The sequence below is a fragment of the Parambassis ranga genome, chromosome 13 (assembly GCF_900634625.1).
Source record: "Parambassis ranga chromosome 13, fParRan2.1, whole genome shotgun sequence".
NCBI lineage: Eukaryota > Metazoa > Chordata > Actinopteri > Ambassidae > Parambassis > Parambassis ranga.
In genome coordinates this window covers 2,431,053-2,458,533 of record NC_041033.1, presented here as the reverse complement: position 1 = coordinate 2,458,533, position 27,481 = coordinate 2,431,053, and the positions used below count along the sequence as shown (strand labels likewise).

The following is a 27,481-nucleotide window of genomic DNA, read 5'->3' as shown; positions in this document are numbered from 1 at the left end:
CTTTTAACCCTTAAATATTGGGCTCCATGTCTCAATGTGGGAGAACTGAGCAGTTTAGGGTCCTCCTCGCTATGCAACAGACCTTTTTCACCCTTAGTGTCCAAATATTTATTGTCCAGGCTGGAGAGCAGCATGGAAAGCTGTCCTCTGTCTATTAGCACTTGAGTATGATTATTTGCATTGTACAGCGTGATGGATTACAAGCATTATAAGGCATGAAACACTAATTATAAAAATATTTAGAATGACTGATAGCTGCTAAAAAGGCATGGCCTAAAAAAGACTGGAGCCGAAAACTGTAGTGCACAGTATTATACAGAGTTTAAAGCAGATGGACTCTCTGTTGTGAAGCAGCAGACGGAGACTTGTTCCAGATGATTGCAGTATACAATCCTACACATGCCTGAGAATGGCTTTTACACACAATAAACCTAATTTTATATTTTTCATACATTTTATATCTTGCACTAGTTTATTCTTTATAACTGCTCAATAGTAAAAACTAAGCTTTTATCAAGGTTCCATCTTATTGTACTCACTTTCTCTTTATGTAATTTTATGTATTTATTATTTTTTAAATCATTTTAAATTGTATAGTAACATTTGCTCTGTCTTATTTTAAAGGTGTTTACAGTCATCTGTGCACCAAAAACAAACAAAAAAAAAAAAAAACACTGAAACACTTTGAACTGCACAAACCTGCATAAAAATGACCAATAAATAAAACTGTGATTGATTGATTGATTACCTTCCAACACTGTCACATTCAATAGACAATACAGTGCAGCCTCAGCATGCTTCCTCTGGAACCTTTTTTAATATAAAAGCCATCAACCTCATGATCAACTGTATAGTGTATTAGGCACCCACAGAAGAGAGGGTCTGCAGTCATATGCTGTCATAGTAAACAGATAAATCACAGTAATTTCCTCAAGCGACAATCTAACAACAACATCGTACACACACACACACACACGGTTTCCCCTTCACTCTTTCTCTGATATGCACTGATCAACATTTCGGACCAGCGTCTAATAGGGGGTGTTATTATGGGGAGTGCTGCTGTTGGTGCTGACGGGAAGAGTGAACTGGTTTTTGTTGGCAGCCATTATAAAGAAAGACTTTGTTCAAGAGTGATTAAAAAAAAAAAAAGAAGAGAGGCTGAGAAGAAGGATGCGTGAAAGAAGAGTGGAAAAGAGGGTGAGAACGAGAGGAGGAAGAAGAAGCACATGCAGAGAATTAGCAGTTCCTGACAGAAGGACAGTGTGTACAGTATGGCTCCGTGTGCCTTTTAATACAGCATTCTATGTGCTCTGACAACTCAGACCACGAATAAAGTTTTAACACAATTTATATATTTTCCTGCTAATAAAACTGAAGACGTTTCACAACGAATACGTGTGTGTGTTTAGACTGTGTGGGAATGTGTAAACTGTCCCAGATATGAGCTAATTTTGTTATCCAGTAACAAAAAGGTGAATCTGTGTCCCGGTATGACCTCCGTTTAACATCACAGGATTGGAGACAGGAGTCTGAGAGTCTGTCGGGATGCAGGATGAAATGTGTGAGATGTGGTATGTTGAAGCCTCCGGCTCACAAACATGAATGAAATCTGAATGAAAACAAAGGACTTTTCTGTGAAGCAGGAGACAGCTTGTGTTCAGCAGTTAAACCTTTGGAATAAACTTTTCCAAATATATTGTCAAATATTGACATATTCTAGATTTTTCTTTAAGAAAGAGTAGAAGGATTTAGATGTGTAAAAACACCTCAATAAGTATTTTTTATCCTTCCATGTAATAAAATGTCCCTTGACATTAGCCATAAAAGATAAACCCATAGCTCAGATTATTGTTAGGTATTTGGTGTGGATGCCCATCACTTAATTTATTTGTATTTATTTCTGTTGACTTAAAGGAAATAATGTGACTGGACATGTTGTTATTTATGTGACGAGATTATGTGATAAGATTTTGTAAAAAAACAAAAAAAAAAAACTCTTCAGCACAACTAGGAAGCCATGACTGATGTGACGACAGTCACGCGACACAAATTCTTTGACTGACTGTACAGTTAATGTACAGTTAATATGCTGTAATGTGCAGTGGTCTATAGAAGCTGTTAAACCGAGCTTGTGGTCCTTCACCACTTTTTTGTTTTCCACCAAAATACCTGTGTACATAAGAAAATGTCTGGTATATATTTTAATTGTGATAAAATCATTAATGAGAGGTAGAAAACAGCCCAAAACTGCCTGGGATTCAGAGGGTTAATTTATAAAACTTGATATTGTTATTGGTCAAAAGGGGAAATGATTAGAACCCCATCTTTTATCATCATCCTTCCTACTCTGTTCACAATGAATCATCAGATCCAGTGAATCACTCCAGCCCTCCCTCTTCAATACAACAAAAGTCTCTCCTCCACCTCCTCCTCCTCCTCCTCCTCTTCCTCGGAGTGTGTGAAGGCCGGGACAAGCCGGCTCTTGAGGGAGAGACAGAGCGGACGATGGTGTTTGGAAGCTTCTGGAGTGTTTTCCTGGCTGAAGCTCCAGCCAGACTCCTCGGTGTCCTTCAGAGTAAAAACAAAAACATTTGGAGTGTATGGCTCACAGCTAGAGCACATCTCTTATTTGTTATCACTTATGCTCTAGGCCCGGTTTACATTCTCCTGAGCGTGTCCACTGGCCTGTTCATCCGGAAATTTGTCCCCTACGCCCCCTCCTGATTTAGATTCAGAGAGCAATAAAACCTGCTGAGTTGTTGCTTTGGACAAATAAACTGACCAAAGTGTTGATGTAGAGATGTCCGAAAGAAACAAAAAAAAGACAAGAGACAGTGAGAGAGAGAATGATAGCCGCTGGTCTCTCGTTCCTTCCTGTGAAAGTTTCCGGCGAGGCAGTAAACATGGCAGCGTCTGTCTCCTGTGGGAGCTGAGGGAAATGTGTTTGTGCGAGAGTGTGTTGTCGAGTGGATCTGTGTGTTTATGGATGTTTGTGTGTCTGTGTGTGGTGATGTACTGCTTGTTGGTGCATGCATACACTATCTGTGAGTGAGTGTGTGTGTGTGTGTGTGTGTGTGTGTGTGAGGAGGTCAACAGTTCCTCTCCTCTCTGTGAGGGAGTTGTGTTCAAGCCAAATGCCCAGCTGCTCATAGGTGTCTGTTTACAGGCTGATTCACAGAGCTAACAGGGAAGACACACACATACACACAAACACACACACGCATGCCTTGCATCACTCTACAAGAATTCCCACAAAAAAACACACAACATATAAGGTTGGCCTTCACAGCTTGCGAAGTAATTTCATTTGCTCCGTTTGTTAACGTGCACACTCAGAGAATTAGGTATGTAACCACATTACTGCGTAATTATATCACCTGAAACAATTACCAACCAGGATTGACTTAATTACAGTCATTTCAGGATTTACCTGCTTGACCGCCAAGCACATGTTTTGTACTTAAACGGTTTGTTCACTTACACAGAATAACAGGTCATTGTGAACAGTTCTGAGTGACACGTCTGAAGGCTGAAGCACAAATCCCTTACTTAGACTCAGCACCGAATTACATGGAAAAAGTACTGTGTGTAAAATCCTATCAGGCATATTATCAGCATCATACATCAAAGTATCAGATGATTAGATGATCAATACTCATGTTTATGAAGTGTTTTCATGATGGAGCTGCTACAGATGAAGCTACAGCCTACAGTACAGTATACAGGCGTAGCATGAAGTCCAACTTATTTTCAAAATAAGCTGTATGATAAACCTTCAAAATAAAAGGAAAATAAACAATTTATCAATGGATGGCCCAAATATGATTAAATATGTTTTCTTAATATATTTACTTTAAAATTAGTTTTCAGATACCTGTAGTCATCCAGGAACACAGGGGCATTTGGCAACATTAAGTGAAAAGAACCCATGAAACTGGGTTATCGGATAAGCATAGTTTTATTCGTTTTTATAATCCTTCATACTAAATGTTCATCAACATTTAAGGCTCTGAATCTATCCAACTTAAAATATTTACTTGTGTTACTTTATTCTCAGTCAAAGCAGTCAATAAATAGTTTTTGAATAATGTTGATTTGTTGACTAAGTGTTTTAATTTACACTGTAAAGCTGCAGGTCTTTCACTATAGCAAGAAAGTACTATCACTTCTTGTTATAATTGCAGCTTGTATTTTAAATGGTGAGGCCTGATGACAGGGTTTTTACTGTCTGAGAATACAATATATTTCAATGATTACTCACTTGTAGTTTGATATAAGCTGCCGAATCTCTCTATAAAGCTGACATGGCTTTATCTGTTGTTGTTTTTTTTTTCCACACAGCTTAAATTCAGGTAACAAGAAAAATATGACATCATTAAGACTAATGAATGAGTGTGAGCTTCAACCAAGTTAGGGAGGATAATCAGCTCTGAGTGAGATGCTTGCTCTTCACATGAACGACACAGTAGGAATTATTGTGTTTTGTAAAACAACATTTCCGCTGGGACATGGATACTGTCCCGAGTGATAATGAACCTTAATTAGAATTTGGTCTTGTTTACTGGGCTCTCCCTGCCAGCATGATTCCCGAGGCCTCATGATTCCTGTCTACATACTTAATTAAAATCTTCAGGTCTAAACGATGATTTGTGTGTAAAAGAGCAGCTCGGACAGGAAAAAAGGATCAACCACAGTAATATAGACAGCTGTAGACTCATGCAGTAGACAGTTTTGCCAGACCGTGAAATCACTTTATGGTGCTTGTGATATCCAAAGTTTAAATCCAAAGATTGAATTCAGAGTAACTCAGATGAGCTTGTTTTGGACTGTTTTTATATGAACTTACAAATCGGCTGTAGATACTGACACAAATGTGAAGTACTGTAGGTTTAGGGCCTGTGTTTCTGTACTGTGGGTGGATGTGTGTAAGTGAGCAGCGTGTTGGATGGCAGTGTGAGAAAGCGCAGGTCTGCGCTGCATCTAATTCAACACGGCTGAAGGCTAATGAACTTGCAGGGCGGCCTGGTTTTTCTCATTAAAGGTGAGACCTTGTCGCTCTTACATATGTTAATAGGTGAAGGGATTGGAGGAGAGCAGGCAGGCTTAGAGGGAGACCTGGAGGGTTAGAGTTACACCTGTGTGTGTGTCTGTGCTGTAAAGTGACACACAGCTGGGGTTAAAAGGAGGCTGGTTCTAGGTAATATGAAGTGATGTCCAAATTGCAAAACAGAAACAGATTTTTTTTTTTCTGTGCAGTAGAAATCAGTGTGTGTGTGGAAATGTCACAGTGCATTTATGGAACCACACAGTGGCCCTCATGTTTTTAACTAAGGCCTGACTGACTTGCAGAAGCACACACACACACACGGTGTGACCCTAGATGATGGGTGAGGCCTCTCCAACAACACACTTGTGACCTTTCACCCCTCACCCCCTCTCAGACCAACCTCCATTACCTCACAATTACATCCTACAAATGGTTTTCCCTAGGAAGTGTGTGTGAATGCAAGTGTGTGAACGTGTGTGTGTGTTTGGGTTTGACAAGGCTTAAAGTGTTACAGACCAGAAACTCTAATTTCACTCATAACGATGATTGTTCTCCTTCTATGTGTCTCTTCTGCTTCTCTCGTCACACAGCATCTTTCTTTTTTCAGCCCTTCCACCTTTTCTTTTAGTTGTCTTCATTTTCTCACACTTCTCTCAACCTTTCCTGATATTTCTTTCCTTCTGCTTCTTATTTTTTTTCACTGATATTTAATTTTTTTAAAATCAGTTTTTGTTACTGAGTTGATCATCTCCTAAAGAGAGTCCACCCCAGTAGTGTTTTTCTTGCCTGGATGTGTTGTACTAGTTGTGCATGTTAAAATGGAGGAAGAAGACAGCACCCCAGGATACTGCTGTGGCCCTGGACCTTCAGAGGTCACAAGTCCTGACCTTAAGGGAGCAGTCAGCAGCGAGCCCACAGGGCTGCAGGTAGGCTTGGATTACTGCACTCTGCCCACAAACACAGACACACACACATACACGCACAATGGCACGACGAGTGATATGTCAGGGAGCAGCAGCATGTGAGCGCACACACACACACAGTTCCACACATATGTATGGCTGGAGGGGAAATCAAGCTGTCGCCTCTCAATGACCTCTAACAAAAGGACCATTGAAAATAACAAGACAGGCTCTCACAGTGGCAGTTCAAGAAAAAGTTTCCCTTTGTTAGTGAAGGCAGCTCCTCAGCGCCGCGCCATTCAAACACCAGATCCTCTCAGCAGTGCCAAACAGGTTTTACAAGGGTTCACTGCACTTTGAAGAGGCGACTCCTGGATGCTGCTGTCGGAAAACTGACATCCGACTTTGGCATCCTAACTTGCAATCTGTGTATCACAACAATAAAGTGTGCGACACATTATGATGCTTTAAAACGAATATGGTTTCCTTTCAAACGTCTGTGCAGATGATTTTTACATCAGCATAACTTCCCCATGGTTATTCTGGGCTTTTACATAGCCTTATAAAACTCTTGCTGGAGTCTGTGCTCATGCGCTTACATAGGAAGTGACGGGGGCCTGGCTTCGGTTCAACGCACTTTATACCTCTACCACAATGTTTATTATTTCAATATCGGTCAAACAGTGGAGCTACATCACAGACACATGTGCAGGGCAAATCATTTTCAACTCAACTTTGTGCTGCTATAAAATTAGGATGGGGGTTTCCACATCTCTGCATCAGTCCACCTTTACGTCGGATGATGGAGTGTCCGTCTTTGCACTGCTCCCCATAAGATCTGCATCCAGTTCCCAACACAGCTTTCCACTTACAGGCTGCTTTTTGAATAAGCTACTTTAAGATGCAATTTCAACTTTTTTTTTGAGCTCTAAAAGGTAACTCAATACTCTCAACAGGATTTTCTTGGCTGGGTTACATGCTTAGTGTTTGCGTTTTTACGTCGGACCAATGGTATAGACAGAGCGGGTCATCAATTCTTATTTAAGGCCATTTCATTTCATACGACACCCTCTTATTACAATAAATTGACTGGTGCCATTTTTGCAACGGATGTGGACTTTAGTGTGCTCGCGTCCCCAGCGGCTCAATTTGAGATAATGGCATATAGTAAGAAGCAGAAAGAAACATAACCTTTTTTGTGCCTCAGCAGTTTTCAAACATTCAGTTAGGGCATGATATATGAGCCAAAAACATTGACATTATCAAAATTTTCAAAAGTGGTGGACAGAAAATAAACAGCAGGGACAGGACAGGGGGTGAAGGAGCTCAGGCGAATATCAATAAACACTCCTCTTCCGTCTCGGAAGCTTCCTGCTTTATTTGATTAGGCTGAAGACGGAGGGAGGGTTGGGGGTGAAAAACAGAGCAGTCATGCTCTTTTGCTTTTCTTCCTCCTTTCCCTTCCTCCGCAATCTTCAGCCTCCCCTTAATGGGAATGGGAAGTTTGGGAAGTGGAGAGCAAAGAGCGGAGGGGTGGGGGTGGGCTGCAGCTAGCCTCAGCCTAACCTCCCCCATCTGGACTAGGGAGGGGAGGTGTGTGTGTGTCGGGGGGGCACTTGCCAGCCTCCAGGCTACTCCCAACCCTTCCCAGCTGTTGGCTGTTCAGGGGCAGAGGCTTTCCCCCCTACCCCCCCTCCAGTGTGTGTTTTTGGTGGGCTTGAGAAAGCATTTTTTTTCATAAACAATTGCCATATCCTCCACCAGCTGCTGACCCCACGGCTCCTGTCCCTTAGCAGAGCTCGGGAAGCAGGCGGACGGGAATGGTTTTCATTTAGAAGACTCTGCTTTGCAGGGGAGACTTGCTAAAGGGTGCCTGGCCCCACTGCTGTTAGCACGCCAACTATAATGCAGAAGCTAGATAGGTCAGTGGCTGGGAGCAAGAGATGTGAGCTGATAGCAGCCCTGCTGTCATTATGGCTGCTATCAGCTAACATCTCTGCACCTTGTGTTATGAGCACAGAGCTGGAGGCTTGAGGTATACAGGGTCTACAAACAAGGGCTGCTAGCATCCGTGCTAAAGCTGTTAGAAACAGAACAAGCTGAAAACATGTTATTACAGTTTGGGAAGATACACGGTGATATAAGGACGTTTCTCAATACACTGGGGCTAAAGTGATCTAAAGCAAGCTCGACATATGTCTTTGGTAAGACGTTCGAGATGGACGTTGACTTTCAAAAGTACTTAACAGTTATTATTAATTATTCGATAGATAGTAAGTCTGTCACTGTCTATAATTTCAACCAATGAGACCAATGAGATTAGCATAGTCCACTGTCAGAGCCAGTGTATTAGCGACAGAAGCATTATTTTCTATGAGCATCCACCAAGCCACACATCAAAACACCAAAAGCAGTGATCAGTGAAAACTGCTAGTTTTTGACTCTTTGATTTGTTTGTCTGATCTGTACAGCACACTTATCCAAACAAGGAGCTGAGAGAGTGGACGTTTTCTCCTAAAGGAATTGAACCAGGCTGCAGATGGCTCCTCACAAGAAACCGATTGGTCAGAACCACTGTGTACACTGCCACACAACTGGCTAAATGGACTGTCATGTGAGCTTAAGTCTTCTGAGGATCCAACTAGTAAAGTAACACATGAGACTGATGACTGAAAAACACTGAACAAACAAATTTTGACAACAGGTTGTCCCCCACTTTCTGAAAAAAGTGACCCATTAAACGCACTGTTAATACTCACACACCTACAGAAGGACAACAATAGCACACAAATATAAAGTGTAGAATGCCAAAATGTTGTTAGACATCGCCCACATCCCACTTACTTGTCCTCAACTGCTGTCCCACTGCATGTGTTGATGAAAAATGAATATGATGTTTGTAAGTCATGGTGGATACAGGTGCCAATGCAGTGTGTATTATCATTGGATGGCATGTTTGTGCTGATGCACTATGTATAAGGCGGCCCGCCATCATTCAACATTCAGCAGGTTTGGGAGGCTGTAGGTGAGGCCAGCACAGCCTGCAGCCAAAGACGCCCGCACCTCTGAGCGTGCATGTGTGTGTGTGTGTGAGCCCAAACTGAGCTTTGTCACAGCTGGCTGGTGGATCCACACATTTAGAAACACAACTGGGAGGACACTCACGCAACTGCCTCTCTTTGAGTCATACGCACTGTTACACACACAAACACGCCTTAGCACAGTGGGGCTGCATCACAAACAAAAGCTATTTTTCTACTTGCATCATAAAACACATGCACACACACAATATGCACAGACAACTTGTACACACACTTTGACTGGGCAGGCATCCCATTTGAACTTTCACCTTGTGTGTCCAGCACACACACACACACACACTCACTCTGCTTCTTTGTACTGGTCTGCTTTGGAATCGCATGGTAATACTTCATTATGGCAGCACTGTAATTTAGAGGGAATGAGTACTTCAAACGAAAGGCAACCCACACACAAACACACACAGACGGGGTTACTGTAAATGTGTGTAACCTAAAGTTCTGCTGGAACCAGTATCAGCTTTTTTTTTTCTTTTTTTCCCAGAACAGTCCAAAATACACGCGGACAGTAATCAGAGGCGTGCTGTGAGGTTATAATTGTTGGAGCTGATTACAAAGTGGAGAGTAATGCTTCAAATTGGAAGAGGAGTGCAACGCCAACATGTACACAGTGAAAATGTGAACTCGGGGACACAGGGTGTCTGCAGGGTTCAGGTTCTAAAGCCGTCCAATTCCAGCACAATACAAAATGTTTCGATGGTCTTTGCCACCCACTGGGTGGCAACACATATCCCAATGTATGTACAATGGACGGGCAGCTGTAGCATCATAGTGGGTCATTTCTTGAACATTTGGATGTTTTAAAAGAGGAATTACACAGATTCCAGTAGAGATAGATGTGTGTAGCATGTGTAGCGTTTCAACGTGTTACAGTGATAACTATGTCAAATGCAAAAGTCATTTTTTTTTTAAAATAAATAACATAAATGTCAATTTTTTTATTCATTAATAGTTCCACATGCACATAATGAAGAAGAGAAATAGGAAGAACATGTGATAAAAAAATAATGCAATTCAGAGGATATGAAAATTACAGTGCATATTTAATATATAAAAGTGATGTATAAAATAAATGTAAAAGTATATTCCAGTGGGTATATGTGTGTACATACCACAGCCATTTATTTATTTAAACAAAGACCCCCCCTCCTTCATCCATATGTATAAATAATACAAAACACACATGCATGCACACAAACACCACTCTTGGCTCTCACCATGTGGACGATTAAACTCACACTGTCTCACAAACACACTGCGCCAGGGGCCTACATGATGTGAGGCTGTCCTTTGTCCTCACACACAACACACAAGTTCACTGTAATGCTCAAATGAGCTGGAATTGAGAAAAGATGGTGTAGCGTGGGTGGCGGCATGCGTGTGAGAGCAGGCGCATACTTAAAAATTCCCAGCCTAAGGTAAAACATGTACAGTTTAATGTTAATGTATGATGTCGAATCCTCACTGAAAACCATACAGATGACTGACAGGGTATATATGCATGTGACATTAGCTTTGATACACAAAAATACAACTTTACCTACTTATTACACACAGCATACATTTATTCAAGGTTGACCTCACAAATGCACATTAACAACAGAAGCTAGAGCAGATTGGTTGATGTTACAGAAGGTTGTCCTGTTGCTGAGCTTAAGCTGCTTTCCACAACATACTAACCCCGTTCACACTGGAGAAAGTGATTCCAGCTAGAGTAGGATTGAGCCCAGACAGCCTTAAGCTGGATGCGTTCAGACCTATTTTCAAATCTGGCTAGCACACACTTGTGTCCGCACTCAATCCAGCTTCATCCAGCATGTTTGCTGTCCTCCAAACCACTAGGTGGCGCCTCGTAATATACAGAGTCCATTCAGGCCGCGTAGGACCACGTGTGCACATGCATCGTGCATTTTTTTGTCCCGTGCCGCTAACCGGAAGTAGCCGAATTCGCTAGCCACATTTGTGTTCACACCTGAGCCACATTTGAGCCAACTGAAATCAAACTGGATACTGCCGGATTCGAGGTGTTCACACTCAGAAAAAAAACATCTGGATAGGCCCGAATCCCGCTTTAGCCAGATTTTTTTCCCCAGTGTGAACGGGGTAAAAAAGTCTACTGACACTTAGTCTAAACTACGTTGAGTAACCAAGTGATTGGCTGGTAATTAGCCTGTGCCGAAGAGTTAAAAATTACAGTTCCCCTTGTGTCCTCTAGGGGGGTACAAAAAGAAAGTGTGTTCCCATAGACGTCCATGTTCAAATGTCCGACCTTACAGACTTTAGAAACCCATGATTGGGGTCCATCTTAATCTACAGTACATAAAACAAACATTAATTTTGTCAGGTTTTGCAGCAGGTGAATCAGATTTCTGTTTATTTTTTACCTACACTGTGAGCTGTGATCTGTGCAGCTTACATGAACTAACCTGATGTTCCAGATGAGCTTTAGGACACTGGAAAATATTGGTACCTGTCCCAAAACTACTTGGCAGGTGATTGGATGAATCATCTGTATGCCATTCCATCAGCCAATCAGTCCATTGGATTGTAAAGAGGACTCAAAACAGGCTGCTGAGGAGCTTTGAAAACTCAAGAAGTAGCAGTTAGCATGTTCGTACATGACTTTTGGCATCTGGACGTCAAAATATGATGAGTGCCTGCCTTACTGTAATGCTCATAGGCCAACATCATTGATTTGTAGTATTGGCACCTTCATGTCACGTACAGTATAGTGGTCTGACTAATGGGACACTGATAAGTGCACGTTTTTTTTTTTCATAAAAAGAGTGTGGACTATGGGCTCACCTATATTATGAACAATAAAGTATATTTTGTAGGGCAAGTTTTGAGTGTAGCCAACTTACAGGCATCACTATCACTCAGCATAGTGCCTGCTAATACTGATGTCAGCATATGGCAGCAGGGCAGGAAATCTACATGTACAATTAAGCTATTTCAATTTTTAGCACTTTACAGGAAAGCTCTCCAGCAGGACAATTCATTTAAAAACTCATACAGCATGTGCACTTATGGTACTGTACGCATATTAATATGGTCAGTTTGAAGAGGAGCACCAGGAAACACTGGAGGAGCCTCATACTGTCTGACCCTCTGCAGCCACAAGTGCACTTGTGCACTTCCTCCCTCATTCAGTCACTCTTTTTTCCATCTCATCCTGAGTTGGATGTAGAATACGTGCTTTATTCTCTGCCTAAAGGGCAAACGCTGCAGAGTGTGTGTTTGTGTGAGTTTCTCCATAGCAAAACTGCATGGCGATACAAGAGACAGCTGAGCCCCCTGCCCTTTGCTTTAGACTCTGTTGCCAACTGAAAACAGGGAGGACATGTGTGACTGCTTCTTAAAAGGCAGCAATTTAGGCTCCAGGATGGCTACATAACATTTTTATTGGACATATTATAATAATATAATACTTGAATTTGTATTCCATATTCCATTAATATGTCACAACCTGAACCATGTAAGCAGGGATATGATATGTTTTCCTTGTTGAAGTCAATTTAACACACGTACACTAATACAAAAGAAGCTAAAATAGCTACTGTCACAGTTGATGTCCGATGACATCTTCAATGATCACCTTCCTTACATCATTTTAAGATGTGGACAAGCAGCAAACCGGTTTCATGTATCACTGTTGTGCATTAATGTTAGATGTATTATCATCAGCTCCACACATTTGTATAGGTCATATGTGGGGCTGGAACAAAACGTGCAAATATTTTAGTCGCTGACACATTACTACTAGAAATGTTCCTGCTTCAGAACTATTCTACACCACCATCTTGACAGCCCTACTTCTAAACCTGAACACAGAATACAGAGGGGCAGGGCTAAGGCCAAATCCCATTTTTTATTTTTTAAACCTGCTTGTCCGCATTGATGTTACAAGTGTGGTAAACTTCAGCAGCCTTACTGCCGGACTTAACTTTACGTTTTTAAACAATGGCCTCAGATGTGGTGACGTGAAAATATGCAAAAATGTGAGCCTGTCATGCACAAATCAGCAATACCAGCGGCCACTGAAACATCTACACGCTAGCAATTTAATGTTTGTAATGAAGGAAAGGAGTGGAACATGCAATTAGTTACAGTACAATGTTATTAAAGAAAATACCCAGATGAGCTTAAACATTTTTTCTCTGTTTGAAGAGTGCACCTGAAAGGATGGGTGGGGCTGGTGGGGGGGATAAGAGGGGGGAATGGGATTTGGCATTAGAACACTAGAAGCCCAGGATTTTGTAATGGATGCAACAACAAATTCATTCATTCATGTTGAGAAAAGGGGACTCCATGGGGAAACATATGTACTGCACAAAAGATCGGCCCTCTAATGCACTAAAATGCCTGTTTTTTTGTTTTTAACAATCCACATTTTGTCCAGAATATTGAAATTGGTAAAATACTGTAGTAACTGAATACATTAGTGATATATACATATGTAGTCCTAACCCACCTGTTGACTGTTAAATATTACATATTGGACTTGATTATCTACAAATATATACGTGGACAAAAATGAACAGACAGACAAACAAACAGAAAGACAGACAAGAAGAAAGCTGCCGATCTTCCTCTCTTCCTCCTTCTCCTCCTCCTCCTCCTCCTCCTCCCGCCTGTCCTCTTCTCTCACACACCAATGATAAAACAATGATTGGGTAGTGAGGGAGAAAGGGAAAGGTGGATGGATGGGCGGATGGCGGATGGATGAAGTGGCAATGAAATGCATGCTTATGTGGAAAAAATAAGCAAATGAAAATTAACTGAAATGGCTGAAATTTTCAGAGCGAGGAGCTTCTTTTTTTACGAATAACCTGCAGGAGACAAACAGGAAATAAAAACAAAAGAGGTTTTTAAATTTCTGCTGGTGATTATAGATGTGTACTTGTTTTCCTCAGCATGCGTGTTAATGATAGGAGAGGGCAGATGAGCGAAAGAAGCATGCAACACAGTGATTCTGCATTCATCCTCCCGCAGCAGGTGGCTGAATCAGATACTAGGAAGGGAACACACATCTATCTGGGGGCTTTTCCAAATGTGTCAAAAGTTCTTTTTTCCCTCTAACCTTGTATAAATTAATTTTCAGAATTCTTCTCTGCATTTTCTTTCCAACAATATGAATTCAAACTTTCTGATGGTCCTTATATGCAGCTTGAGTAATGGTTCGGTTGACTAAACCTAAGTATAATGCAATGTGATATTTTTTACCTATATGCCTTATTTGAAAATTTGTTAAAAATACATAGCATGATCTAAAAAAAAGCAACCAGAAAGACACAGTTTCACTCACGAGAGAATCAGTATGTGACAAAAAAAATCAATAAAAACTGACAAGTTTTGGATGATCTGCAGGTTTTCTTGAGTTAATGTACAGAGTGCTAAAAATCAAATATTAAGTATTTTTAATGGTTTCTGTTTTTATAAATTGCGACCATTATACTCTACAAAAACATGTTTGAGGTCTCTTTATTTCAGCTGTGACTGTCCAGGATTTTAAATTATAGTAAAAAAAAAATAAAAATAAAAAATGAGGCTACAATGGGAGAGTTAGAGTATATAATGAGAGTTAAAGTATATTCTGTGTTTCTAGAGTGCAGCTATAATAATACCTCACATTCTGTTTTGTGGGTATAAAAGCCTGTAAGGACACTGTCACTGAACAATAACTCTTTATCAGCCTTTCAAGAAAATGAGGGCTTCACTCTTCTGACCAGAATTACATGTTTCAGAAAAACTACTCTTTATTTTTGGAATACTTTATATCAAGTCCATAAAAATATTGAATAGGCAGAGCTCTGGGACAAACTGATTAAACTGTGTAGGCCACACTCCTCCTTTAGAGAGGGCTTGTTCCTTTTTATAAAGTATGTTACTTTCCATATTGAAATATAACAAAGAGTTGCTTTTGTTATGATGATTATCTTTATAAAAAAATTGTTTGTCTATCAAGTGAGTGAAAATCAAAGTGGTGTGTCAGTGCTACCTCAACTAAATGCAATATGTGATATATAAGAATCACTGAAAATCACCTTATTCCCATGTTTTGTATGTGACATTGCTAACAGCTGGACACCTGGGTGTGAAGATTAAACCAAGGAGGACACTTTGCAACAAGGTGAGTAAAAATATTCCTGATCATGAACGAGCTGCAGGCTGCAAGGCAGCGGTGCAGACTGGGAAAAACAACCCCCTCATTTAGCCTGATGGAACTGTAAAGTAGCTAACACACGCAGGAGCAATTGCGGCTGTGTGTTTGTGTGTGTCACTGTGTGCTTCATTAGTGTGCATCTCGGCTTTGTGTGTTCCTCGTGTGTGAGTGTAATGGGTACCGTGTGCTTGCTGAGGTCTTGTTTGCCCATCTTAAGTCAATTAAAAGGAAATAAGGCGGCTCTGACCGGCCCGTGAACCAGCTCCCTCAGCTGAGAGCATGTCTGCACAAACACACACACACACACACCAGCTAACACAAGGAGGCTGATAATGCTCCACAACTGGCAATCGACCCTGTGCCCTGCTGTGTGAGAAACAATGGCTTTGAAGCTCTTGGGGTGTGTGTGTGCTAAAGTATGGCATGTCTGACAAGATTTCAGAGAATCTGTTAAATCAGACACAAATGTAAGACTTCAGAGTGCAGCACACAAACACACGTCTGGCTGAATTTATAGGAAGGATTAATAGGAAGCAACCACTTATGCTAAAGTTCTGTCATAAGAATGCCTCATGGGACAGTGGCGGTGATAGTATACACTGCTATAAAGTTAGCCCTGGGTTTCCTCTGTTAATAAACTTAAACCAGTTACCATGAAGCTGGCTTCCTGGTACACTGTTATTTATATATTAAGCAGAAACACTCATTTGTCTTGAGTGTGAGGGCTGGTGGTCCAATCATATTCCCTGAAGACTTATATGGTGATGAGGGCATCAGAAGTGTGAAGGCCTCACTGTGTAACGTAATATCAAAGATGAGTCATACTAAAGAAAACGATGTAAAAACAATCATTAATGAATGAATAGCACAATTATACGTAGTCATGTTGCTGAAGTTTGATCTCTCAGCAGGTCATTAGCACTGAAGGTGTGAAGGCATGAAGACTGTTCTGTGTCTGCTGGCTGTGAATGTTTCATATTATTCACAGTCATGCAGCTTAGTGTTAGTAATGACATGCTCCAAAAATAGAGGTCTGTCTCTTTGATGTTTTTTTCTGCTTTATAAAGCTCTGCTATTTTGTTCTCTCAAATTCCATCAGAGCTGTGCTGGAAACACCTCAAAGTGACATCACACACGCACATACGCAGATGTTCAGCCACAAGGCAGGAATATGAAAACACACCACCAAGGTGTATATAGATAGTTGATTAGTTGATTGTGGTTGTGACATTTATAAGTAAGTAAGTAGTAAGTACAAGTATTACAATAAAAAAATTGCCTTCCTTACAAACAAAATGATAAAAACCCTCTTAACCCCCGGAACCCCCTTGAGAGCAAGTGGCAAGGAAAAATTCCCTTTAACAGGAAGAAACCTTGAACAGGACCCGACTCATAAGGAGAACCTTCCTGCTGACAGTCAGCCGGGTAGAGGAGGAGGAGAAAAAGAGACAGGACAGAGAGGATGAAGGAGAGAGAGAGAGAGAGAGAGAGAGGAACAAACATGACAGGTTGTTGATGTTGTCAAGCTGAAGCTATTGTGTTTATATTAAGGTGAATGTATATATCATCAGTTAATAAATAGTAATAATTAAAACAAAGACTGGTGTAGTCAATAAGCATCAGAATGATCAGGCATTCTACACTGAAAAACACAAATAGTTAAATATCTATAGGATTAGGAGCTTCACGGTTTGTTTTTTTACCATTGTTAAAATGTGTATATAATATGTTTGTTTTATTTCTGTATAGTGTCACCCTGCACACTCTATTTCTCTATTGTAGCCAGATTGTGTTTCCACAGAGACTTCATGATGACTGAAAATCATCATGCTCAATATACATTTACCTCAAACTGGCTAAAATGTAAAAGAACTAAAATAATTTAAGGACAGCAAATAATTTATTCATTCATTTCAATAGTCCTCATTTGGACTCAGCATCTCTGACGTGTGGTTACATTAGGTCATAACAGGAGGAAGTTACTAATTTGACTCACAAACTTAATATTGTGGTACAAAAAGTAACCGGCATGCCTCTCCTAGCTCCCTGAGGCGGTGAAGAAAAACCCTTTTCCCTGCTCTGTGTGAGAGTTTATCAGGCATGGACCACCTGCTGCCACCAATCTGTAGAAAACTTGTCTGTAGACACGGTGTGACACGGGATATCTGTAAATCAGCCCGGGGCTTCTTTGTCAGGCCTTTGTCCAATTGTAACCTTCCCTGAAATCCTAATTAAAGGAAAGGTCAAGTCAACTTGTTCTGTGATCACATTCTCTGTGCTCCCACTGTGAGCAGCATGATAAGTACCAGGTCCTAATGCATTGCCTCTACCCCGTGACAATCCCAGAGCTGTTCTTGTAGAGGTGAGGGACCACTTAATCCTCCATCCCAAAACCCAGCTCGTAATAAACAGGCCGCATTTAATCCACAACACAGAGGAGCAGGGGTTAAGTCTTTATCGCTTGCCATGCCAATGTTCCCCCTTTTTAGGCGCACTCACATTCCATCCCCATTGTAATCGTCATTATAATACTGCTATTGTAAAGTCGCTGGATTAAAATCTGCACCAGCAGACTGCATTAGGTTAGAGGAAATGAATCACTGCTGGTGCTGAGGCAGAAAATGCAATGCCAGTAATTTATTAAACAGATGTAAAATAAAATAATAGAGGCTGAAAAATGACTGAGATATCTGCAGTCCAGCATACTGCGTCTGTCAGTGAGAGAGTCAGTCAAATGTGCAGAGAATCCTCCGGGGGAATATTCTACTGTGAATTATTTTTCATGTCATCATCATTCAGAGTTCGGCTTGCAATGAAGCAAAAGGTGTCCAGATGAATCAGGCTTTTCACTTTTCCAAATAAACAATTGCATATTGGAAAGAAAAAAAGGCCCTTCAAAAGCTAAAAGTAGCTTCTGTATACTGACTTTTTTTTTTTAACATGACTACAAGTTGGAGTTGAAGCGCTGTGCTATTTTATATGTATTTTCTAATTCAGCCTTATAGAAAAATATGTAATAAATATGATGGTCAAAGGCAAAAGCATACCTGAAAAAAGGCAAGCATTTTATTCTACTGTATAAAATATAACACATACTCAAGATGTGAATACTCAAGTCCAACAGGTCAGGTGTGCTATGCTGACTGGTGTTGACACTAAAGCCATGCAACTGTTTTTCCTTTATAGTGTAAAATTAGCTTTTCATTTTTGGCATATTCAGTGTTTCTGTACTATTTCTATTCTGGTAATATTTCTATTTTTTTTACTATTTTACTATAGTTCTACATAGCAGCTGGTATGGTAGCCAACAAAAGTAAACTGTGGAAGGTGAAACGGTGGAGAGTCTTGTCATACACAGGTCTGTACTCTAAGAGGTACAAAGTTTGATTCTGGGGAAAATAACTTTTAGTTAGTTAACTTTTTTTTTTTTAGATTTAGGCAATTAAAATACTCCTTTACATGGCAAGATGTCCAGGAGGCTACATTGTGGCACCCTTCACAGGGCTAACCAAAAACTCACCCAAAGACCCCAAAAACACCTTGATGCTACGTGTGAAGGGTATGAAGACATAACATTTGTTAGCCACAGCAATTGTCTGACACATGAAAGTCACAATGCATAAGACAAAAAGGGCCACGTTTGATTGAGCAACACTGACCGACGTGACAGTAGGTAGCTTTAGGTAGTCGGTAGTTTGTCTGATCTGTCTGCTTAGTTTGTCAAATGGGTTTGTTTCAACCTCCATGTTACAAGTTGTGAGGAAACAGTTCTGGAATATGATAAATGTTCTTTGTATGTATCCGTGCATTGGATTTTAGATGTTGGAATTACTGCAAACATAGAAAGAGTACATGAAAAGGCATTAAAGAGGAGCACTGAAAGACAGCCATCATGCACCCTATTCCACTGCCATACACTGGAAAACACACACAGGAGAATCATTCTATCAGTCCACATGAAATAGTAATGAAAAGAAAGCAAGGAGCTGAGCTACTATAACATGCTCTATATCTAGTAGAGCACTTCATACTATAGATCACCACACGGTTGCACATTATCTATCTATGACTGGGTAAACAAGAAAGAAAGACATCCTTTATGTGTACTGCATACAGGCTATTTTAAGTGGTGAAATTTAAAGATAAAAAGGACACTCTTATTAGTCACAATGACAGCATATCTTAAGGCACAAGTGTTTTTTACCTGTTCTGAATGACTACACTCAACGGTATGGAAAAAAGCTTGTTGTCATGGATTCCCCCTGGCTGCATCACACTGATCTCTTTTCATGAGCTATCCTGCCTTTGTAATGTCAACACAATAAATCCCACACACTTTCATATAGTCTTTCATACCGGACCTGAAAAGCACACATGTAAAGTGACAAAAGAAGTTGTGGGATAAGAGAGGAGACCAAATCAGGCCAGGTTTCACACTGCTACAAGACAGACCAAGCATTTTAACTAAAGTATAGTAGGTGCAGGTTTTGTTAGGAAAAGAGCCTTTACTGCCTTTACTCTGAAAGGACATTAACCCTCAGAAACCAAATGTCATGAGCAGATTTGATTTGAAAACACATAGATAGATAGATTGCACAGGGATGTGACTGAGCTGTTGGCACTGATTGTAGTTCACAGGGAGGGGGGGAAGCAGAGAAAAAGAGAAATGGGTGCTCAGAACTCCACTTGATAAGTTGCATATGTAATGTTGGCACGTCAGTATCCGTGCAGCCATGTGCACAAGCTCCTGTCCATTCAGTTTGCTCTCCTGCATTCCTACATGCCACGGCACCCCAGGACATGGCCATATGCCATCGGCTTGGCCTGCTGATCAACACCGCTACAGCATCGCATGACAGCTCGCAACGGACACATACGCACACACAATAGTTCTGACAGATGGGTGAAAAGGTGGGCCACGTCATGTGTGAAGTGAACAGAGGGCAGGGGGGTGTTAGCAATTATGGTGAAACAGACTGCAAAGATAGACAGACACGTGTTTGTGTGTCTGTGCAAAAAAAAAAAAAAAAATGGTGCACATGAGCATGCACAGCATCAGCCAAAACAACCCTGCACTCTAGGCAGGACAGCACAGTTATAGAGCACCTGTATGTATGAGACCTCTGCCTTGTGGCAGCATCATACTGTTTGGAAACACAGGATGCATGTATATGAATCAGACACTTCAGTGTGCAAGCTGCTTAATCTCTATTGATCTGATCATCTAAATTCTAAATTCTATCCATGTCAGCATAAGGATCTCGAAAAAAACGTCACTTTATCCAGTTATTGGACGATCACTCAGGACCCATGCAGTGATTCAACAGGAGCATACGTTGACTCTGCTGCATGTAATAACACATCATAAAGACAAAATCTTATTCAAACCAGCTTTGTGTACACAGAGATTATCCTATATATGAGAGATTATTGGTGGGCAGTCATGCTGAGCAATTCATGAGGCAAGACACAGCATATACAGGAAAAAGCAGCAGTTTCAAGTCAGGCCCGACTTTTAAATAAAACAAATATTTAAACAACAACATGATTTTAGGTTATTTTTAGAAATCAGCAATGGCTTTTTAACATCACTTAACACAGGCTTTTGAATGATTATTTTCAAAGATGCAGGTGTAACTGGATTTCATTCTATAATGTTTTCAGACATTTAAAAACAAAATCTCTAACTTAATGACAAAACAGAGGAAAATAAAGGCCTTGTCCTATTTAAAAAAAAAAAAAACACTATCACATAGGTTTATACATGTAAATATTGAAAAACTGACAACCACAATAAAATATATAAAATATCACTCATTAATAGCCCTTGAACTCACAGGTTAATTATTGATTTCAACCTGTTTTAAAGGGCGTTTTTTTTTCTTAGAGTGAATATTCTACTAAAATAACCATCTCTTCTAAAAAATGATGTTCTAATCTGAGTGTCACATCAAATCAGTGAATCCTACAGCAGAGAACTGAAGCAAATAAAACGTCTTCATTAATTTGTCTCATGAGATAAAACAATGGGCTTTTTTATTTTCTCCTAATTTTGTATTTGTAGTGTTTCATTATCTAAATACATGTTTAACATAGTTTCCAGCAGGAGCAAAATATTTAAAAAATTCAAGAAACCAACATAGTATTTCTAGGATTTACCTAAAACTGCAAGCCAGCAGCAGCAGAAGAGGCAGTTGCTAAATGTATGTAGTGATGGAGGAAGTGTGGGAGAGGGCTGAGAGTGAAAGTGGTGTTGAGAGTGATGAGAATAATCCTCTGCCCATGTAACAGAGATAAAGACACACTGACGTTTTAGCTCCACACAGGAGATTGACCTCATTACTGGCAACAAGCTCGCGAAACCGACAGACGCAAACACACAAACTCCAGCACACACAGAAATGTAGATAAGTGGCAAAATAGACATGTGCTTGACTATTATTCTGATTGTCAATGACTCACTCAATACAAACAGTGTGTTTTTGAGTGTGAGTGTGTGTGTGTGTGTGTGTGTGTGTAATGAACCGAGAATACCCCAACCTTGATCAGGAGTGGAGAAAAGGAGTGCTGCCCCCTCTGCTCTCACATTCATCAAGACTGTGTGTTTGATCTCTCAGCCACATCACACATGTGCCCTCCAATCAACCGCTGCTGCCTCTAAGGCCCCCTTCAGCCTGCACATGCACACACACACACACAAAAGGGAATGTCCCACACAGAGCCCATTAGGACTTTTGATTAAATTTGAGGATAGCTCATGTATAAAGGCAATGGTCAGTGCAACATCATTGAAGTGTGTGTGCACGCACGCGTGAGAAGAAAAAGCAAAGCAAAAAATGAGCGACTACAAAACCTTCTAACCTTTGTAATATAAAATCTAACTGCTGCCAAGGGAGGTTAAAACCTAAAAGGGCTCCATAACACTTCATAACTCTGGCTTAAATGAAACAACTACAACTCCACAACCATTATTGAGACACACACACACACACACACACAGTGTCTTTAGAAGCTAAGGAGGCAACCAAGGTCATTAGGTTTATTTCCATTGGCAGGGAAAAAGCTTCAATCTGCCCAGCGACACTTTGGTTCGTCAGAATCAACAAATATAACTGAACAGTGTCCATCAATGTTGCTAAATGCTAACATTTTAGGATATGGTATGGTGAGCAACAGAGGATTTCATAATGTATTGAGCTATGGTATAGCTATAATCACTGGGATTATCCTGAGTGAGATGACTGACCCTTTAATACCAGGGATGGACTCAATAACAGCAACACCTGCGTGCTGTGTCAAACGCACAATGTATATGAAATGTTACAGTGATGCTGGCTGGCTCATGTTCTGTGGATTATCCACAGTAAATGAAACAGATTGTGGATGGTGCTGTCGAATGTTTTTTTTCAATTCAAAATATCAGAGGATTTTTATGGGTGAACATGAACTTTGACAGGACAATATAGGTCGACAGCAGATGCTGAAGCAGCCCCAGTAACTATGTGTTAAAGCAGTGTGATGGAAGTGCACATCGTGGTTCAACATAATGCAGAAAACGATGCTTTGGGTGATAAGTGTTGTTGTTTACTGGTTCACTTCCTGTTTTATTTTGACAGGCCGGGTTTTGTTTTCATGCCACGCCTCTCCTGCCCCAGTTTATATATGAGATGGTCAACCTGTTTGTCTACCAGCTGGATGTTGCATGCTTTTAACAGCTCACAAACATGACACAACCAGGGTCAAATTGACTACAGAAAAGGAGGCCGACAGGTGAAACTGTGGGGTCTTACTGACGTCACAATGCAAGAAAAATCACAATACAAAAAATGGGCAGGAGACTGACAATCAATCACCCTCCATATTTGTTTTTCCTATAAAGTCACATTATGCGACTTTGTGGGTGGGTTTATGTGAGATCTTTTTATTTTTTTGTGGAAATGCCATAGTAGAATTTGTTACTGGAAATGTCAGGTGTCCAACCTCCCTTTGCAAACTCTCCTGTCTATCTCGGCCCAGTGATCAGATGGTGTTAGGCCATATATGTTCTATACTCCAGTGTAAACATAACCATGTGTTGTTTCTGGAGGATGTAAATATCAACTGAATGCTCATTTGTGATGCAATGTGTCATTCAGTTGGGACGATGTGTTCTTTTTATTTTAACATGCATGCTCGATTATTGTTTCCATCGTATTTTTCTTCCCTGTTTCATGCATAGTCATTGAGCAACAGAACTATATTTTATATGATATATGCTATACCATAGTATACTATGAATGATCCCAAATCTCTTCTTACTTTTATGTCCACTTTGATCCCCATTATTCTCTATACTGCATGTTTTTCTTTACCCCATGGAACTGTTGGCTTTAACACTGCACTACAAAACAACTCAATCACTTTCAATAGTACCAAACCTCTCTCTCTATCTGACGCCAAATGACTAATCCAGGCCACACAGTTTCATTTTGGTATGGTGGGCTGGTCTGATATCCCTAAATAAATAGGTCTGATGTTGGAGTCTTTATGAGATGAGCCCCTCTTCTGAACTTTTGCTGCTGAAGCATGTAAGAGGGAGAGAAATGACCTGCTTCCTGCCCATTTCATGTGGTTCAAAAATGTCCAGCAAGTATAAATGAGCTAATTGTGGCTTTCTGATGTCGAACCCTTTGCAATGTGTGTGTGTGTGTGTGTGCTCTGCTTGTATGTTATTCTTCTGAGCTCATAAAGCATTTCTTGTAGTCGTTAGCCGGGGTTAGATAAAGGCGAGCAAATCCAAGAGGAGAGAGAAGGCAGGGTATTAATTATACTAAATGGAGTAAGATGGTGCCGACTTCCCAGTAGTGAACATGGACTATACACATGTTCAACAGACACAAAATACCCAGTCACCAAAACATCACATATTCATATAACACTTTCTATACGCAAAGTGCAACAACGATGCTGTTTCCTGTGGTGTCAGGCCAATGTCCTATTGGAGATTGGAGTAGTGTTCCCAGCTTAGCACCCCTCCCACCCCCTCCACGCAGCAGATGTCCAATCATCCTAATATAACAGCAGGAACAGAACAACACAGTGGCTAAGGCCTCAGATTAAAACTAGCTGCATCCCAGAGGATAAAACACAGCAGTAACACAACAAACTAATACGAGCAGGATGAGGTGAGATTTACTCATGTGTAGCCCTGCAAAACACAAGATCATCAACAGGAGAGCACGGGCAGAAGGAATACAACTTGTGAAAATACAGAGCACCATGATGTTTTATTTTATTTATGTATTCATTTTAAAGTCACTCAAAAGTTTAAAGTTTTAAGTTCCACCTAGAAAGATGTGTCTTTTACTGGATGGATGGACTGGATGAATGGATTTGCACAATATCAGACTATTTATGTACTCATTTAACAGCTGAAAATGAACTGCAGATAAATTATAGGAGAGATGTGTGTTTCACCTTCCAACGATATCAAAAATAGTACATTATAAAAGCATTCAATAATATGGAACAGTTTAAAGTTACAAAGTTTTAATCAAACACATGTGGAGTCTAAATGTTATCCCGGCATCTTTCATGTTAGCTTTTAAGGTCGCTATTCTATTGACAGTTGTGTCCTCGGCGAAGCAAAATGACTAGCTAAAGAGAAACATTATCTTTTTCTCCTCCTCTTGTTCGGACTCTGACCTTCTGTGAGGAAGGATCATCCCAATGTTTGGCACAGTTTGCCAAAGAAGCAGGATTTATGAAGGGGAAATTGCAACTGGCAAATGGGCAATAACCCCCCCCCCCTCCAGGGCAGAAGTGAAGGGATGGAGAGGGAAGAGAGAGAGGGACAAAAGCAAATATTTGACAGGGACACAGGAGGACTAGTAGTTGGATTTGACCTCCTGGTGAACCTTCATTGTCTTTGGGAAGTAGTGGAGTCTGTGATGAGAAAGCTTCTTACCCCTCAACAAATAGGTAATGAGTGGTAATGAGAGACAATGAGTAAGAGAGGGAGAGAAAGGGGAGGGGAGGAAGATGCAGATAATGTAAGCCAGACGCAGACAGAGAAATTACAGAGAGGCAGAGAGAGGCAGAGAGGGGAAGAGAGAGCGAGAGCAGCTGCAGCAGGGCTGAAAGTGAAGCTGAGAAGGTGCCGGGTTGTGGAGGGAGCATCCAGGGAGTTGGGTGACGAGAAACACTGTCCGTTTGTGGCCACTGATAATACTTTCCATTCTGCCTGGCTCTATGTGGGGGTCTGCTCTGTGTGTGTGTGTGTGTGATTGTGTGTTTGCAGGCCCTGTGTGAGCTGCTGATTCCCCTGATTGCAGGCTGGCGCCCTGCTGGCGAGCCCCCGTGCACTGAAATTAAATCCACTCTGCTCCGTTATAAATTATAATGCCTTACAAACAACACCCCCACTGGGGAAGCCAGGAGGGGGGAGAGAGAGAGAGCAAGAGAGAGAGACTAAGAGAGAGAGAATGGACAGTGTTGGATAGGAAGAGGGGAGGAGCGAGGAAGTGGGAGAAGACAAAAAAAAGACAGAAGACAGAAGATGGGTACAATAAAAAAAGAAGAAAAAACCCACACATTACCATTTTTGGAGCTTTTTAGTGCGACCTGGATTGAGAAATGAAGCCTCAGCTAATATAAAACACAGCTGGCAAAAGCTGCATCGTAAGCAATTAAACACAGCAAAGCAATAAAGCAGTGGTGTACAAAAAGAAGATAAAAGATAATTAAATCAGGAAGGCCAGGAAAGAGACAGAACTGCACTTAAACCAAAGTGAATGAACCCGCTTTAAATCTCCAAAATCTGACCTTACCTTAAAAGTGAAGGAGGAAAATGAGACACCCTTGTAAAAAATGAAATAAACAGGAAGAGATACAGCAGGAACGTGAGCGGAGGAGATATTAAAAAAACACAGTGATACTGTTGGGGCTAAGAGGGAGAGTGGAGAGGGGGGGGCTGAGAGCCTGAGTTAAATGGACCTTGTGGTGCCAGGGAGGTAGCATGTTGTGCTGATATCCAGCTAGACTGGCACCACAGCGGATCAGGGCTCTGGTAGGCGACACGGGAGCTAATATGTCTAACCTCCTGCCTTTTGTGGCGGACGATAACCAGTTAGCTGGTGCCAGGTTGCTCCAAGTCGAAGAGGGAAGAAGATGGAAAAATAGTGATAGCAGGTGTCATCACCCCTCGGCTCTGCTGTACGTGTGAGGCAGAATGCTGCTGTTTGCTTTTGCGATGCATGTGCTATGACAATGAGAGTGGATGGCTGCCATGACAGGGCCCGTTTGGGACCATGTTTAACTAGAAAAGGGCAGTTCCTGAAGAAAATGCAGGTTTGATTGCTGCAGCTGAAGCATTGCTTTGAACACTGGTGTGAAGGATTGATCTGAATTGCTGGAGAATCTGCAATCTGAATTTAATTTGCTGAAACACAGTTAAGAATTTAAAAAAGATAAAGCTCTTATTTTGAAAAGTAGAAAATCTTTGAATATTAGGAAGATATGAAAAAGAAACAGCTGAAGACAAGAACAGTATGAAGTCATGACCTTAAAGAACAGCCTGTGAATATACCATATGAAAGGTCTGAGGGTGGAATAATACCATAAGACTATAAGAAGCTCAGGCTGTGTGATTTGAATGTGGAAAAGTAGTATACAGCTGAAGGATGATCAATATGACAGATATAATGCTTAAAGTCTGATATAGACTACAAATATGGCTGCTTTGTATGCTTCTAGTGTGTCAGCCTGTCACCACTCCAACTTTGAGAGCCTGGCGTGCGGAACGATTCGGAATTAAATAAAAGTTTGATAGAGCAGCATCTAATGAGCGTTTTAAGACTAAACTGGAGTCTGTAGCTTGAAATTTGTAGGAGGAGATACATTTGGAAGATGACGCCGAAATTGCTTAATATTTGAAAAACTATAATTGTTTTTAAAAAAAACTTGAAGTTGACCCAGAATGAGATGAACGTTTTGATAGTTGAATGGCTGGAATAGGTCAATGTATGCTGAAGATACGCTGCACCAAAAAACATACAAAAGAAGAAGAAGAAGAAGAAGAAAGAGAGTGAAGAACAAGAGTTTAATTGCCTAGCAGCAATCAAGGTGCAACCTGTGTTTGGCACCTGTGTGAGGCTTATGTGGAAGTGTCAAAACTCAGTCCCCATTGGAGCTAGGTTAAAACTACACAGGAGAAATAAACATGTTTACAACCTGGTACAAAACATGGTTTCGGTCTTTAGGATACTGGGTGAATTTTTCTAGTTGC

General features: G+C 40.8%; 1 protein-coding gene across 1 annotated transcript in view; it reads right to left on the bottom strand.

The window, feature by feature from the left end:
- Positions 1-27,481, bottom strand: part of bcas3 (BCAS3 microtubule associated cell migration factor) — a 275,077-nt gene that overhangs the window by 112,025 nt on the left and 135,571 nt on the right. The window lies entirely within an intron of this gene.